The sequence below is a fragment of the Triticum dicoccoides genome, chromosome 3A (genome assembly GCF_002162155.2).
Source record: "Triticum dicoccoides isolate Atlit2015 ecotype Zavitan chromosome 3A, WEW_v2.0, whole genome shotgun sequence".
Lineage (NCBI taxonomy): Eukaryota > Viridiplantae > Streptophyta > Magnoliopsida > Poales > Poaceae > Triticum > Triticum dicoccoides.
In genome coordinates this window covers 615,005,456-615,021,502 of record NC_041384.1, presented here as the reverse complement: position 1 = coordinate 615,021,502, position 16,047 = coordinate 615,005,456, and positions in this window count along the sequence as shown.

Here is a 16,047-nt window from a genome sequence, read left to right as displayed (position 1 = left end):
GGTCGTGCCTCGTGCTCCTGCCTCCCGTGGCCGACTGCGATGCCGCAGAGGCCTCACTACCCCCTACTACTCGCACTGCTGGCCAGGCCATGCCTCTACTCACCCACACCCCCTGTTATTCTACGGCGATGGCAGCCTCACACCGCAACGAACCAGTGTCTTCCCCGGCTCCACATCGTCCCCTTCCTAGGCCTCGTCGTCGTCCACCGCCCTGGTGCTCTCGGTGCGGCGTGGTCAAGGAACGACTTCCATCAGACATGGATTGTACGTGGAGAGGCTGACAGCTGGGTCCACGGCCGCAGCAAGGAAGTGCCTCCTTATTACGCGCAAAATAATTATTCCTCCACCTGACAGCAGGGACCCACCGGACGGGCCACCGTATTTCACGAAAAAAAGCATTTCCCCTGACTGCTGGGACCCACCAGCTACATCTTCGCACGCAAGGAAGTCCGTCCGGGCAAAAAAAAACAATTCGCCCCCCTGACTGTTGGGACCCAACAGCTACATCTTCACACGCAAGGAAGTGCCTGACAGTCAGGACCCACCTGGTCAAAGCGTACGTAGCGTTGTCATTCTGGTCGCGAACGTGTACATACATACTGGTCGATGTAGAGGCGCACACGTGTCGTAGTAGAGGCGCGCACGTAGCATGTACACGTATGTACAGCGGCCAGTGTGCAAGAAAGAAAATACGGCCACGTACGTACATACGGGCGGGGTCTCCAACGCCTACTCGCGCATACGTACGGCCAGGGCTCGTGTACGTGGATGGGTCAGAACAGAGAAACTGTGTCGTCGTCGTGTTCATGGGGAGCCAACCGGCTAGCTCAGAACGGAATACGTCGCCATATTCATCGGGAGGGCTTGGACGGAACAGCCAATGGAAACGAGGCATGGCATACCGCAGAACGTAGGAAATGGCCTTGTGTTCGACCTCCCACGTTCGAAATGGGATCCCGTTCATCGGGAGGAGTGTGGCGTATCATAAAACGGAGGAAACAGACTTGTGTTGGAGCGCTACAGTCGAAAAGGGGGTCTTGTTCATTGGGAGGGGTGTGGCGTACCGCAAAACGGGACTCCACGGGATACTGTTCATCTCCACCGTCGACCCCCTCTAGCCTCCACGAGCTACTGTTCATCCACCGTCGACCTCCTCCAGCCTCCACCTGCGACTGTTCATCCACGGGCTCCTGTTCATCCAGCCTCCATCGCACGCTACTCCACCGGCTACTATTCAACCATCCCTCTCCACGGGCTCCTGTTCAACCACCCCTCCACGGGCTACTGTTCATCCAGCCCTCCATCGTCTACTGTTCATCCAGCCCTCCACGGGGTGGTCATGTTCATCCAGCCCTCCACGGGGTCCTGTTCATCCCGCCCCAACCGGCTCAATCAATCACGGTCCAATTCATCTAGAGACAACACCATGGGGTCCTGTTCATCCACCCCCACCGGGAACTGTTCATCCCAACCCCCCCAGCAACGCTCACTATTCATCCAGAGGCAGCATCGATCGGCTTCAGTTAGCAGCAGTAGTGAAGGAATCGCTCGATCGGGTTCAGTTAACAGCCATCGATCGATCGCTCGGGTTCAGTAACGCGTAGCCTGCAGTGCAATCGCTCGGGTTCAGTAGGAAAACGCCTCACTTGGGTTCAGTTAGAGCCCAACACCTCGCGCACACGCGCGTGCGTGTACGAGGGAAACACGCATCGCTTGGCCCCAACCACCCCTCGTAACCGGGAACACCCCGATATTTTCCTAGCCCTTGCTTCTACCACGGTTTTCTCCATCATGGACGGCCCAAAGAATGTCATGCATCTGCGTCTCTGACCCGCCCAGGACGAAAAGCCCATCTTCTATCATATTTGTTTGTCATAGAAGTACGAGCCCACCACATCTATGATAATACTGGGTTTTGTCACAATTATTGTCATAGAAGTGTCATAAGTATGCCAAAAAAAAATTCGTTCAGCCCAAAATGTCACGGATGTGTCTTTTTTTGTAGTGTAACTTGGTGATAGTGACTTGAGAACTCTGTCAATCACTATCTTATCTAGAAGATTAACTCCCACTTGATTCAAGCGATTGTAGTACTCGGACATTCTGAGCACATGCTCACTGGTTGAGCTATTCTCCTCCATCTTGTAGGCAAAGTACTTGTCATAGGTCTCATACCTCTCGACATGGGCATGAGTCTGAAATACCAATTTCAACTCTTGGAACATCTTATATGCTCTCTGGCGTTCAAAATGTTTTTTAAGTCCCGTTTCTAAGCTGTAAAGCATGGTGCACTAAACTATCAAGTAGTCATCATAAAGAGCTTGTCAAACGTTCATAACGTCTGCATCTGCTCCTGCAATAGGTTTGTCACCTAGCGATGCATCAAGGACATAATTCTTCGGTGCAACAACAAGGATAATCCTCAGATCACGGACCTAGTCCGCGTCATTGCTACTATCATCTTTCAACTTAGTTTTCTCTAGGAACATATTAAAAACATAGGGGAGCTACAACACGAGCTATTGATCTACAACATAGATATGCAAATACTATCAGGACTAAGTTCATGATAAATTAAGATCAATTAATCATATTACTTAAGAACTCCCACTTAGATAGACATCCCTCGAGTCATCTAAATGATCACGTGATCCATATCAACTAAACCATGTTCGATCATCACGTGAGATGGAGTAGTTTTCAATGGTGAATATCTCTATGTTGATCATATCTACTATATGATTCACGTTCGACCTTTCGGTCTCTAGTGTTCCGAGGCCATGTCTGTACATGCTAGGCTCGTCAAGTTTAACCCAAGTATTCCGCACGTGCAAAACTGTCTTGCACTCGTTGTATGTGAACGTAGATCTTATCATACCCGATCATCACGTGGTGTCTCGGCACGACGAACTGTCGTAACGGTGCATACTCAGGAAGAACACTTATACCTTAAAATTTTAGTGAGGGATCATCTTATAATGTTACCACCGTACTAAGCAAAATAAGATGCATAAAAGATAAACATCACATGCAATCAAAATATGTGACATGATATGGCCATCATCATCTTGTGCCTTTGATCTCCATCTCCAAAGCACCGTCATGATCTCCATCGTCACCGGCTTGACACCTTGATCCCCATCGTCACCGGCTTGACATCGTCATGATCGCCAACTATTGCTTCTACAACTATCGCTAACACATAGTGATAAAGTAAAGCAATTACATGGCGATTGCATTTCATACAATAAAGCGACAACCATAAGGCTCCTGCAGTTGCCGATAAATTTACAAAACATGATCATCTCATACAACAACATATATCACATCATATCTTGACCATATCACATTACAACATGCCCTGCAAAAATAAGCTAGACGTCCTCTACTTTGTTGTTGCAAGTTTTACGTGGCTGCTACGGGCTTCTAGTAAGAACCGTTCTTACCTACGCATCAAAACCACAACGATGTTTTGTCAAATTTGTTGTTCTAACCTTCAACAAGGACCGGCCGTAGTCAAATTCGATTCAACTGAAGTTGGAGAAACAGACACCCGCCAACCACCTTTATGCAAAACAAGTTGCATGTTTGTCGGTGGAACCGGTCTCATGAACGTGGTCATGTAAGGTTGGTATGGGCCGCTTCATCCAACAATACCGCCGAATCAAAATAAGACATTGGTGGTAAGCAGTATGACTATGATCTCCCACAACTCTTTGTGTTCTACTCATGCATATCATCTACGCATAAACCTGGCTCGGATGCCACTGTTGGGTAACGTAGCATGCAATTTCAAAAAAATTCCTATGATCACGCTAGATCTATCTAGGAGATGCATAGCAACGAGAGGGGGAGAGTGTGTCCATGTACCCTCTTAGACCGAAAGCGGAAGCGTTAGCTTAACGCGGTTGATGTAGTCGAACATCTTCTCGATTCAACCAATCAAGCACCGAACGTACGACACCTCCGAGTTCTGCACACATTCATCTTGATGACGTCCCTCGAACTCTTGATCCCGCAAAGTGTCGAGGGAGAGTTTCGTCAACACGACGGCGTGGTGACGGTGATGGTCATGTGATCTGCTCAGGGCTTTGCCTAAGCACTACGACGATACGTCTCGGTCGTATCTACTTTTCCAAACACTTTTGCCCTTCTTTTGGACTCTAACTTGTATGATTTGAATGGAACTAACCCGGACTGACGTTGTTTTCAGCAAAATTGCCATGGTGTTGTTCTATGTGCAGAAAACAAATATTCTCGGAATGACCTGAAACTCCATGGAACATCTTAGAAAAAATAAAAAAAATCCTCTCCAAAGATGAAGACCAGGGGGCCCACACCCTTCTCACGAGGGTGGGGGGCGCGCCCCCCCTAGGGCACGCCCCCCTACCTCGTCGCCCCCCTGGATGCCCTCCGATGCCAACTCCAACTCTATATATTTGCTTTCGGAGAGAAAAAATCAAAGATAAGAAATCATCGCGTTTTACGATATGGAGCCGCCGTCAAGCCCTAAAACCTCTCGGGAGGGCTGATCTGGAGTCCGTTCGGGGCTCCGGAGAGGGGGATTCATCGCCGTCGTCATCATCAACCATCCTCCATCACCAATTTCATGATGCTCACCGCCGTGCGTGAGTAATTCCATCGTAGGCTTGCTGGACGGTGATGGGTTGGATGAGATTTATCATGTAATCAAGTTAGTTTTGTTAGGGTTTGATCCCTAGTATCCACTATGTTCTGAGATTGATGTTGCTATGACTTTGCTATGCTTAATGCTTATCACTAGGGCCCGAGTGCCATGATTTCAGATCTGAACCTATTATGTTTTCATGAATATATGTGAGTTCTTGATCCTATCTTGCAAGTCTATAGTCACCTACTATGTGTTATGATCCGGCAACCCCGAAGTGACAATAATCGGGACCACTCCCGGTGATGACCATAGTTTGAGGAGTTCATGTATTCACTATGTGCTAATGCTTTGTTCCGGTTCTCTATTAAAAGGAGGCCTTAATATCCCTTAGTTTCCAATAGGACCCCGCTGCCACGGGAGGGTAGGACAAAAGATGTCATGCAAGTTCTTTTCCATAAGCACGTATGACTATATACGGAATACATGCCTACATCACATTGATGAATTGGAGCTAGTTTTGTGTCACCCTATGTTATGACTATTACATGATGAACCGCATCTGGCATAATTATCCATCACTGATCCGGTGCCTACGAGTTTTCCATATACTGGTTCTCGGTTATTTACTTTCCTACTGCTACTGTTACAGTCACTACAAAATACCAAAAACATTACTTTTGTTGTCTTTACTTTTGTTGCCGCTACCATCACTATCATATTACTTCGCTACTAAACACTTTGCTGCAGATACTAAGTTTCCAGGTGTGGTTGAATTGACAACTCAGCTGCTAATACTTGAGAATATTCTTTGGCTCCCCTTGTGTCGAATCAATAAATTTGGGTTGAATACTCTACCCTCGAAAGCTATTGCGATCCCCTATACTTGTGGGTTATCAAGACTAATTTCTGGCGCCGTTGCCGGGGAGCATAGCTCTATTCTTTGAGTCACTTGGGATTTATATCTGCTGTACACTATGAAGAACTTGAGAGATCCAAAAACCAAGATCTATCCCTCGACTACGAGGGGAGGTAAGGAACTGCCATCTAGCTCTGCACTTGATTCACCTTCTGTTATGAGTAAGCTAGCGACACCTACACCTGCTTCTGCTATTCGTTCTGATATGTTGCATGTTATTGATGATGCCACTTCTGCTATGCATGATACTTATGATGAAACTGCTTCTATGCCTGATACTACTGTGCCCCTTGGTGAACTTCTTGATGAACAAATTGCTAGGGCTAGAGAAAAAGAAATTATTGAATCTGAATACGATGATGATAGTGATGATGAAAATATGCCTGTTATTCCTGAGGGCTATCTTTTTGATATGGAATCTTCTGCCGCTATTTTAGCTTGCAAAGATAGATATGAGCTTAAGAGGTTATTAATTAAATGGAACAAAGAATCACTTAGAGATAAAATGAAACCCGGCCCTGCTTTTGCTACTTCACCTATCTGTGTTCCTGATAAGGATTATGAATTCTCTGTTGATCCTGATATAATTACTTTGGTTGAATCTGATCCGTTTTATGGCTATGAATCTGAAACTGTTGTGGCACATCTTACTAAGTTAAATGATATAGCTGCCCTGTTCACTAATGATGAGAGATCGCGTTACTTCTATATACTCAAAATATTCCCGTTCTCATTAAAGGGTGATGCTAAGATATGGTTTAATTCTCTTGATCCTGGTTGTGTGCGTAGTCCCCAGGATATGATTTATTATTTCTCTGCTAAATATTTTCCTGCTCATAAGAAACAAGCTTCTTTGAGGGAAATATACAACTTCGTGCAAATTAAATAAGAGAGTCTCCCACAAGCTTGGGGGAGGCTTCTCAAGTTACTTAATGCTTTGCCTGATCATCCTCTTAAGAAACATGAAATACTTGATATCTTTTATAATGGACTAACCGATGCTTCCAGAGATTACCTGGATAGTTGTGCTGGTTCTCTTTTCAGGGAAAGAACATCGGATGAAGCTGAAATCCTATTGAATAATATGTTGACAAATGAAAATAATTGGGCACCTCCTAAGCCAGCTCCTGAGCCAACTCCTGCTCCAATTACTGAGCCTATTCCTAAACCAACTCTGAAGAAGAGAGGTGTTCTATTTCTCAGTCCTGAAGATATGCAAGAGGCAAACAAATCAATGAAAGAAAAAGGTATTAAAGCTGAAGACGTTAAGAATTTACCTCCTATTGAAGAAATACATGGTCTTAATTCACCGCCTATTGAAGAAACATATGATCTTAATTCTTTATTTATTGAAGAACCTCCTGATCCCGATATCCCGACATAGGTAGTAAAGGTAAATTCTCTCTATAGATATGATAAAGCTAAAGTCCCTCCTACTAAAGTTGCTAGTCAGTGCTTGGATGAGTTTGATAACTTTATGTTTAAGCAAGACGACTTCAATGCTTATTTTGGCAGACAATTAAAAGAAAATGCTTATATGATTAGACGCTTGGGTGATTATATGGCTAATATTAGAGGTGAACTTAAACTTGTTAGCAAACATGCTTCTATGGTTACCACTCAAGTAGAACAAGTACTTAAGGCTCAAAAAGAAGTGCTTGATGAAATGAATAGTAAGAAAAATGATTATGCTGTTAGAGTGGCTACTAGAACTGGTAGAATGACTCAGGAACCTTTGTATCCTGAAGGCCACCCTAAGAGAATCGAGCAAGATTCTGAAAGAAATAATATTGATGTTCCTAGTTCTTCTAAAAAGAAGAAGAAGAAAAATGATAGAATTGTGCAAAATTCTAGTGAACCTATTGCTGAACCACCTGATAATCCAAATGATATTTCTATGTCTGATGTTGAAACACAATCTGGTAATGAACATGAACCTAATGAAAATATTAATGATGATGTTCATGATGATGCTCAACCTACTAATGATAATGATGTAGAAGTTGAACCTGCTGTTGATCTTGATAACCCACAATCAAAGAATCAACGTTATGATAAAAGAGACTTTGTTGCTAGGAAACATGGTAAAGAAAGGGAACCTTGGGTTCAGAAACCCATGCCTTTTCCTCCGAAACCATCCAAGAAAAAGGATGATGAGGATTTTGAGAGCTTTGCTGAAATGATTAGGCCTATCTTTTTGCGTATGCGATTAACTGATGTGCTCAAAACAAATCCTTATGCTAAATATATGAAGGATAACATTACTAATAAAAGAAAGATACCGGAAGCTAAAATTTCCACCATGCTTGCTAATTATACTTTTAAGGGTGGAATACCAAAGAAACTTGGAGATCCCGGAGTACCTACTATACCTTGCTCCATTAAAAGAAATTATATTAAAACTGCTTTAAGTGATCTTGGAGCCGGTGTTAGTGTTATGCCTCTCTCTTTATATCATAGACTTGACTTGAATAAGTTGACACCTACCAAAATATCTTTGCAAATGGCTGATAAATCAACTGCTATACCTGTCGGTATTTGTGAGGATGTGCCTGTTGTGGTTGCAAACGTTACTATTTTAACGGACTTTGTTATTCTTGATATTCCCGAGGATGATAGTATGTCTATTATTCTTGGAAGACCTTTTCTTAATACTGCAGGGGCTGTTATTGATTGCAACAAAGGCAATGTCACTTTTCATGTTAATGGTAATGAGCATACGGTACACTATTCAAGGAAACAACCTCAAGTTCATAGTACCAACTCTATTGGAAAAATTCCATCGATTATATTTGGAGGTTTTGAATTTCCTCTTCCTACTGTCAAGAAGAAATATGATATTCTTATTATTGGGGATGTGCATATCCCTATTGAGGTAACTTAGTGTTATTCGAAATTTCTCCGGTTTCATGATTATCGGAATGAGTTTGTTAACAAGACCTGATCAACCTTGTTAGTGGATTCTTTTTGATGAGCATGAGATGGATGAAACTAGAAGCACCACCTTCTGTACCTTCTCTTTTACTTTCTGTTATTTATATTAAATAAAGTAAACATATTATTTTTCTGTCTGTTTCCTGACTTATCCGTGCAATATAAAAATATCCCGAAAATAAAAGTCCTCAGAATAACATGCCAATTTAATATGATTTTTTCGGGAATATTTGAGGATTTACTGTGCAAAAATTACCGCGGGAGGAGCTGCCACCTGGCCACGAGGGTGGTGGGCGCGCCCCCCTACCTCGTGGGCCCATGGTGGCCCTCCTCCACTTATCCCAGCACCCGTCTTCTTCCTCTGTCTCACACAAACCCGAAAAACCAACTCAAGCACGAGTTCCATCCACTTTTGTTGTGATTTTCGATCTCCTTGCTCAAAGCACCTCTCGCAAAACTGCTTGGGGAGATTGTTCCTTGGTATGTGACTCCTCCATTGGTCCAATTAGTTTTTGTTCTAGTGCTTTATTCTTTGCAAATTTGTGCTGCATAGGTAACCATGTTCTTGAGCTTGCATGTCAAATTTATATGGTTCCAAGTAATTCTAATGCTTGATATAGGCTCTAGGCACTTGTAGGAGTAGTTGCTATCAATTTTATTAAAGTTGGTCCACTTTTGTTTGAAGTTACTAAAAATTTCAGATTATTTCAGAAAAATAATGAGGAGATTTTTGAGGGGCTCATCAAGCCAAAGCTCAAAGGAAAAGGCATCGAAGCCTAAGTATAATTTGCTGCGCACCGCGGAGATTCGGGCGTGTGAATGTCCTTCTGAAGATTTCTTCAGAGCAGCTAGTATCTATGAAGATTTTCATGAATTGGCTCACAATGCAGGCCTCACCGCTTTCCTCCACGACCAATACGATCAGTATCTCTTACTCACAAATACTTTTGTGCAAAACTTTCATTTTCATTCTAGGAACTCACTACCTACGGTGGAGTTTCATTTATATGATGAGCATAAGGAGATGTCACTTTATGATTTCTGTCAGATTTGTTTAGTCCCTTTTGAGGGCAAGACAGAAGAACCACATTATGATGATGTGGCTGGGTTTATTGATACTACCACTGTAGGAGAAACTAGGAAGGTTTCCGATGCATGAATCACTAGCATACATTTTCCTGTTTTACGTTACTTTGCATTATTTGCTAGTCATTGTTTAATTGGACGCGGAAACTGTGGAAACCTTAGTATCCCTGATATCATTATTCTGCACCACGGTTTATACAGTGATAACACTTTTAGTATGGGCAGTATTATTGCTAGACGGTTAAGTATGAACCGTACCAAAGGCCCCATCTTTGGAGGCGTCTATGCCACACGCCTAGCTGCACATTTTAACATACCTATTAGGCATGCTGAGAAGGAAGAAATGGTGCTGCCCCGTGTTTATCTAGATCATAAAAGTATGGTGGCACATGATTTTATTGTTAAGAATAGGGCAGCAGAGCTTAAGTATCAATTGTTCTTTAACAAACATCATCCTGAGACTATTACCCTGCCTGCTCCTTCTTTGTTTAATTTTGTAGGAACCTACCTCGTTACGTGGGCTGCCGTCCAAGCTTACAAGAATCCTGCACCAGCCCCGGAACAGGAGCCACAAGATGAGCCTCCACGACAATCTGTTTATTCTTGGGATCCAGAGATGACTGTCAGCCAGTGGCAGTCAGAGTCCTCTTCTTCATCACAGTATGATCCCAACTATTCTTCCTCATCATAGTACGACCCCAACAACTATTATTATGGATATCCGCCAGGCCAGCCATGGCTATAGACCAACTTAAGCCAAAAGACTAAGCTTGGGGGAGTACGTATTTCTCAACGACATTACATTTATGTTCACACACACTCATTGCTAGATGTCGGTGCTCATACTTTTTCACTGTAATATCCATGCTAGTTTATTTTCTTTTTCCCGCTTTCTTCTTGTGTGTTTGTTAAACCTTAAGAAAAACAAAAAATTAGTAGTAGTTTATTTTTCTGCTGTAGTAGTAATAATTAAAAAGAAAACCCAAAAATATTTCCCGTTCTTCTTTTTGCTTGTTGGGAGCTTTCCCGTGTAAATAGTTTTATTTCTTTTCTTTTCTTTGGGGGTCAGTAGGAGAAGACCATAATTAAATTGTTGAAGTGGCTCTTATATGCATTAGTGTTGATTTAACCAAGAGCCCATATTGCCTTGTCTTCTCCTGTTTATTGAATGCTCGCAGATTCCAGCTTAGTCCAATGCACGTACACTCTTATTATTATTCACACCGTCCGGTCGTGCAAGTGAAAGGCAATTATGATGATATATGATGGACTGACTGAGATGAGAAAAGCTGGTATGAACTCGGCCTCTTTTGTTTTTGTAAATATGATGAGTCCCTTGTTCTTGATTCAGCTTATTATGAATAAACATGTTTGCAATGACAATTAGAGATCATAGTTGCTTGTGCCGTGCTTGATTAGCTATGAGTTATAATGGTTTATCTTGTGTGCCAACATGCTATTGAGATGGTTATGATGTGGTATGATGGGGTGGTATCCTCCTTTGAATGATTTAAGTGACTTGATTTGGCACATGTTCACGCATGTAGTTGAAACAAAATCAACATAGCCTTCACGATATTTATGTTCGTGGTGGATTATATCCTACTCATGCTTGCATCCAATGTTTATTAATTTTAATGCATGTACATGGCTGTTGTCGCTCTCTAGTTGGTCGCTTCCCAGTCTTTTGCTAGCCTTCACTTGTACTAAGCGGGAATACTGCTTGTGCATCCAATCCCTTAAACCCCAAAGTTATTCCAGATGAGTCCACCATACCTTCCTATATGCGGCATCTACCTGCCGTTCCAAGTAAATTTGTATGTGCCAAACTCTAAACCTTCAAATAAACATTCTGTTTTGTATGCTCGAATAGCTCATGTATCAACCAAGGTTGTCCTTATCTTCCATGTTAGGCGGGTTATTCTCAAGAGTAGTGGACTCCGCTCCTCACTCACGAGAAAATGACTGGTCACCGGGATGCCCAGTCACATGCTTTATGCAAACTAAATCAAAATTAATTGCAAACAAAACTCCCCCTGGGACCTGATGTATGTTGGAGGCACTCGTTGTTTCGAGCAAGCCATGGATTGATGCTTGTTGGTGGAGGGGGAGTATAAACTTTACCATTCTGTTTGGGAACCGCCTATAATGTGTTTAGCATGGAAGATATCACCATCTATTAGTTGTTACGTTGACAATGAAAGTATACCGCTCAAAATACAATTTATCTCTATTTCAAAACCGAGCTCTGGCACCTCTACAAATCCATGCTTCCCTCTGCGAAGGGTCTATCCATTTACTTTTATGTTGAGTCTTCACCCTCTTATTAAAAAGCACTAGGTGGAGAGCACAGCTATCATTTGCATTCATCACTATTAATTTATATTGGGTGTGACTATGATTGGATCTCTTTTATCATGAATTACAATGTCTAGTCGGTCCTTGATCTTTAAAGGTGCTCTGCATTTATGTTTTGCGGTCTCAGAAAGGGCTAGCGAGATACCATCTTGTTATATCATATTATGATTGTTTTGAGAAAGTGTTGTCATTCGAGATTTATTATTATGGCTTGCTAGTTGATTATGCTATTGATACGAGTAATTATGAGACCTGAGAATTATTGCAAATGTGGTTAGTTATGATCTATGCTGAAAACTTGAATGCTGGCTTGACATAGTTACAACAACAAGAGCAAACAAAGTTTGTAAAAGTTTTTCTTTCTCTCTTTCAGTTTGTCAACTGAATTGCTTGAGGACAAGCAAGGGTTTAAGCTTGGGGGAGTTGATACGTCTCCGTCGTATCTACTTTTCCAAACACTTTTGCCCTTGTTTTGGACTCTAACTTGTATGATTTGAATGGAACTAACCCGGACTGACGCTGTTTTCAGCAGAATTTCCATGGTGTTGTTTTATGTGCAGAAAACAAATATTCTCGGAATGACCTGAAACTCCACGGAACATCTTAGAAAAAAAATCCTCGTCAAAGATGAAGACCAGGGGGCCCACACCCTTCTCACGAGGGTGGGGGGCGCCCCCCCTAGGGCGCGCCCCCCTACCTCGTGGGCCCCCTAGATGCCCTCCGACGCCAACTCCAACTCTATATATTTGCTTTCGGAGAGAAAAAAATCAGAGAGAAGAAATCATCGCGTTTTACGATACAGAGCCGCCGCCAAGCCCTAAAACCTCTTGGGAGAGCTGATCTGGAGTCCGTTCGGGGCTCCGGAGATGGGGATTCGTCGCCGTCGTCATCATCAACCATCCTCCATCACCAATTTCATGATGCTCACCGCCGTGCGTGAGTAATTCCATCGTAGGCTTGCTGGACGGTGATGGGTTGGATGAGATTTATCATGTAATCGAGTTAGTTTTGTTAGGGTTTGATCCCTAGTATCCATTATGTTCTGAGATTGATGTTGCTATGACTTTGCTATGCTTAATGCTTGTCACTAGGGCCCGAGTGCCATGATTTCAGATCTGAACCTATTATGTTTTCATGAATATATGTGAGTTCTTGATCCTATCTTGCAAGTCTATAGTCACCTACTATGTGTTATGATCCGGCAACCCCGAAGTGACAATAATCGGGACCACTCCCGGTGATGACCATACTTTGAGGAGTTCATGTATTCACTATGTGCTAATGCTTTGTTCCGGTTCTCTATTAAAAGGAGGCCTTAATACCCTTAGTTTCCAATAGGACCCCACTGCCACGGGAGGGTAGGACAAAAGATGTCATGCAAGTTCTTTTCCATAAGCACGTATGACTATATACGGAATACATGCCTACATTACATTGATGAATTGGAGCTAGTTCTGTGTCACCCTATGTTATGACTTACATGATGAACCGCAACCGGCATAATTATCCATCACTGATCCGGTGCCTACGAGTTTTCCATATACTGGTTCTCGCTTATTTACTTTCCTGCTGCTACTGTTACAATCACTACAAAATATCAAAAACATTACTTTTGCTGTCTTTACTTTTGTTGCCGCTACCATCACTATCATATTACTTCGCTACTAAACACTTTGCTGCAGATACCAAGTTTCCAGGTGTGGTTGAATTGAAAACTTAGCTGCTAATACTTGAGAATATTCTTTGGCTCCCCTTGTGTCGAATCAATAAATTTGGGTTGAATACTCTACCCTCGAAAGCTGTTGCGATCCCCTATACTTGTGGGTTATCATACGACAACATGACCGGAGGAGCAAATGGTGGAGGGGGGCACCGCACACGGCTAAGAAACAATTGATGTGCCTAGAGGTGCCCCCCCGCCCCTGTACATAAAGGAGGGAGAGAGGAGGAGGCCGACCTAGGGCGCGCCAAGTGGGGAGGAATCCCACTTGGACTCCTAGTCCTATTCGCCCCTCCTTCTATCGGAGGGGGAAAGGGGGAAGAAGAGGGAGAGGGAGAAGGAAAGGGGGGCGGCGCCCCCTCCCCTTGTCCAATTCGGACTCCCCATGGGGGGCACCCCCTTGTGGGTTGCATTGCCTCTCCCCTATGGCCCATATGGCCCATTACTTCCCCCGGGGGGTTCCGATAACCCCTCGGTACTCCGATAAAAACACAAAACACTTTGGAACCATTCCGGTGTCCGAATACTATCGTCCAATATATAAATCTTTACCTCTCGACCATTTCAAGACTCCTTGTCATATCCATGATCTCATCCGGGTCTCAAACAATCTTCGGTTCACCAAAACACATAACTCATAATACAAATCGTCATCGAACGTTAAGCGTGCGGACCCTACGGGTTCGAGAACTATATAGACATGACCGAGACACCTCTCTGGTCAATAACCAACAGTGGAACCTGGATGCTCATATTGATTTCTACATATTCTACGAAGATCTTTATCGGTCAAACCGCAATGACAACATACGTCATTCCCTTTGTCATCGGTATGTTACTTGCCCGAGATTCGATCGTCGGTATCTTCAGACCTAGTTCAATCTCGTTACCGGCAAGTCTATTTACTCGTTCCGTAATACATCATACAACAACTAACTCATTAGTCACATTGCTTGCAAGGCTTATCATGATGTGGATTACCGAGAGGGCTCAGAGATACCTCTCCGATACTCGAAGTGACAAATCCTAATCTCGATCTATGCCAACCCAACAAACACCTTCGGAGATACTTGTAGAGCATCTTTATGATCACCCAGTTACGTTGTGACGTTTGATAGCACACAAGGTATTCCTCCTGTATTCAGGACTTGCATAATCTCATAGTCAAAGAAATATGTATAAGTCATGAAGAAAGCAATAGCAATAAAACTTAACGATCATTATGCTAAGCTAACGAATGAGTCTTGTCCATCACATCATTCTCCTAATGATGTGATCTCGTTCATCAAATAACAACACATGTCCATGGTTAGGAAACTTAACCATCTTTGATTAACGAGCTAGTCTAGTAGAGGCTTACTAGGGACACTTTGTTTTGTCTATGTATTCACACCTGCATCAAGTTTCGGGTTAATACAATTCTAGCATGAATAATAAATATTTATTATGATATAAGGAAATATAAAATAACAACTTTATTATTGCCTCTAGGGATATTTCCTTCAGCAGCAACCATGCCGCCCCCCAGAGGTCCTCAACTCACGCCTCACACTGTAGGTCAAACCCTTGTGGGAGTCCCATCGGATCTGGCCACCCGATGCAGCCCTACCAGCAGCCGTCGCACTTCGATCAGGCTCTATGACGCCGCTGCGCTGCCCGAGAACGACCACGCAGTCGCCCAGCTTACCCGCTACCGCACCACTGTGCCCCACGACAGCCAGCGCCTCCACCTGATGCGACTGACCTACGACGCACCAGCCGAGGGGAGAGGAGGACGAGGCACCGCCGTCGCGCCAACATGGCTTTACCCTTTGGCGCCTGATGACAATGGCAAGGGAGGAAGGATGGGAGGAATGGTTGGGAGGTCCGGTGGCTAGGGTTCCTCCCGTGCTGCTCGCTGGAGCGACATGCGGGCGAGAATTGCATCACAAAAAGATTGTCCTCGATCGTTCAATCTTGACCTCACAGACATGGTCCCAAGCCGACCGCATATTCATGTGAAACGCATGCTCTATGTGAACTCGAGCAATATCTATTCATCTAGTTTCTTCCTTCCAATGAGGTGTTTCCTCCTCAATAACTTCATCATCTAGATCTTCTTCTCGAAGCCCCAATCTTGCCATTAATCCCTTGACGTACTTCCGCCCAGCCGTGCCGAACAAGGAGTCATGTTTGCCATGCCATGCTAAAACCCTAGCAAGCCAATCTCTAGGCAGAGAAGCCGAAACCCATCCTAGCAAATCAACCGTCGTCGATCCAAGGCCGGGGCAGCGCTACTAGACCACCCCTTCACTAGCTCAAGATCTCCAGTAGCAGGATGGATGCCAAAATGGGAAGTTTACTAAGCACCGACATGGACGCTGCCGGAGATAACATGAAACCCTACTCAAAAGGGATGCGCAT